This window comes from Salvelinus sp. IW2-2015, unplaced genomic scaffold, assembly GCF_002910315.2.
Source record: "Salvelinus sp. IW2-2015 unplaced genomic scaffold, ASM291031v2 Un_scaffold1028, whole genome shotgun sequence".
NCBI classification, from domain to species: Eukaryota; Metazoa; Chordata; class Actinopteri; order Salmoniformes; family Salmonidae; genus Salvelinus; species Salvelinus sp. IW2-2015.
The window spans coordinates 100,994-103,242 of record NW_019942694.1 but is presented as its reverse complement, the minus strand read 5'-3'; the positions used below and the strand labels follow the sequence as shown (position 1 = coordinate 103,242).

At 40.7% G+C, this 2,249-nt stretch overlaps 1 long non-coding RNA gene across 1 annotated transcript in view; it reads right to left on the bottom strand.

Moving 5' to 3' along the window:
• LOC139024112 (uncharacterized) overlaps positions 1-2,249 on the bottom strand; it is a 30,905-nt gene extending 28,656 nt beyond the window's left edge. Inside the window, exon 1 of the long non-coding RNA XR_011475349.1 lies at positions 2,191-2,249. This is a non-coding gene — a long non-coding RNA (uncharacterized lncRNA). The remainder of the gene's footprint in view (positions 1-2,190) is intronic.

Here is a 2,249-nt window from a genome sequence, read left to right as displayed (position 1 = left end):
TGTATTATGAGAACCAGCCAGCTGATCTATTATGAAACCCAGCCAGCTGATCATTATGAGAACCAGCCACTGGGTGAGTAACCCGGCCAGCTGATCCATGATGTCACATTAAGTCAAACCTGAGTTGTTTACGCATAGGTAAGCATGTGTCAGAGTATGTTCTCCCACAGTTGAAAAGAACACGTGAATGCAATGATAGTGCAGTGAATACAATGATAATATAGTTAATGCAGTGAATATGCAGTGATACTGCAGCGAATACAGTGACCATGTTGTTAATACAGTGATCATGCAGTGATTATGTAGCGATTATGCAGTGAAATATACAGGATACTGCAGAGAAACAGTGACCATGTGGTAATACAGTATCATGCATCGGTTATGTGGTGATATGTTGGGATTATACAGTGATATTGCAGTGAACACAGTGACCGTGTTGTCAATACAGTGATAATGCAGCAATTATGTAGTGATTATGCAGTGATGATAGTGATACTGCAGCGAATACAGTGACCATGTTGTTAATACAATGATAATGATGTGATTATGCCGTGATTATGCCGTGATAATGCAGAAAAATACAGTGACCATGCTGTTAATATAGTGATAACGCAATGAATATGTAGTGATTATGCAGTGTGTATACAGTGATACTACAGCTGATACAGTGACCATGTTGTTAATACAGTGATAATGCTGTGATTATACAGTGATACTGCAGTGAATAAGGTGCCCATGCTGTTACTTCAGTGATAATGCAGTGATTATGTAGTGATTGCGCAGTGATAATGCAACACATACAGTGAACCTGTTGTTAATACAGTGATAATGCGGTGATAATGCAGTGATTATAAGTGATACTGCAGGAAATACAGTGCCCATGTTGTTAATACAGTGAATATGCAGTGATTATGCAGTGATTATGCAGCGACAACACCGTTAATACAGTAATAATGCAGTGATGATGCAGCGACACTGCAATGAATACAGTGATAATGCAGTGATAAGGCAGTACACGACGCTCAGTGCTCCAGGATTGACATTCTCTAGCTGTTCTGGACGATAACAATAGACTGAACAGACACAGGGCTGGATTTCCTCTGAAAAGGGGCCTTCTGACGTTCTTCCTGCTCATCCTAAATATTTCATGTTCATAGACKATCATGGAATTAAGTCTTTTGAGAATTGAATACGCTGCACTCATTCATAATAAAGCGGTATGGTCAGCCAGGTGCCAATACTAGAGATTACAAATCACAATTGGAGTGTGCTTTTGGTTTCCATCGGGTGTGAAWGTATAGATAGCCTTTGCAAGGAGGYCCATTTGCATGACAGGAAATGTGCAGGCTGGCAAAAATATTCTGCAGTGTTTTTTAGACCAGGAACATTCAAATCRCTGTGAAGAATATAGAATGGGAAATCACTCACAATCTAGCTGCAAGACAAGGAACAATTGGCCAGTAAAATATTTTTGTAGCATGTACTAACAGTCTCGGTTTCAATAGTACACTCAGTTTCCCCTATTGCCATTAGATCACAGAGGTTCAAGGTGTTGTTCAGGGAGACAGGTCCCATGAGAATGATGTTACTATGAAATGGCATTGCTACAGGATGTAGGCTACCTATCTTCTCTGGGATTCCATATGAGGGGTCACAACAGTATCCTGCCCTCCTAAACTAGTCCCTGTCATATCCACTAATACTACAGGATGTAGGCTACCTATTCGCTCTGGGATTCCATATGAGGGGTCACAACAGTATCCTGCCCTCCTAAACTAGTCCCTGTCATATCCACTAATACTACAGAATCTGGGAGCTGTTACGAACATGGGTTACAGTACTTCAGGGCTGAGGAAGGCAACGTCACTTTGCCGTGCTAAGATCACTCTGATTGTCTTCCATCTACATCATTGGTTCACTGCCAAGTGAGTATGTTTTGTAGTAACAATGCTTTGTTTATTTCAAGAATCGTGCTTTMAAATCTGGCTACGGGGTGACTGTAGGAATACCTGTCAACTTCCATCCTCACCTCCTCCCTCAGTCTAAACCAGATATCAAATCCTCAAACCGGCTATTGGGAACATTCTCAAATTGTCASTGTGTATTAGTGTGACGTTAATGCATGCTACCGGAATCACAAGCACATTTAAATGGAAGAAAAACTATGCAATTGCATAACGGTTTACTTACTGTGTTGCTAGAATTCCCATTTAAATGTAAACCACTGTCAAATAGTGGTGAAGAGACTC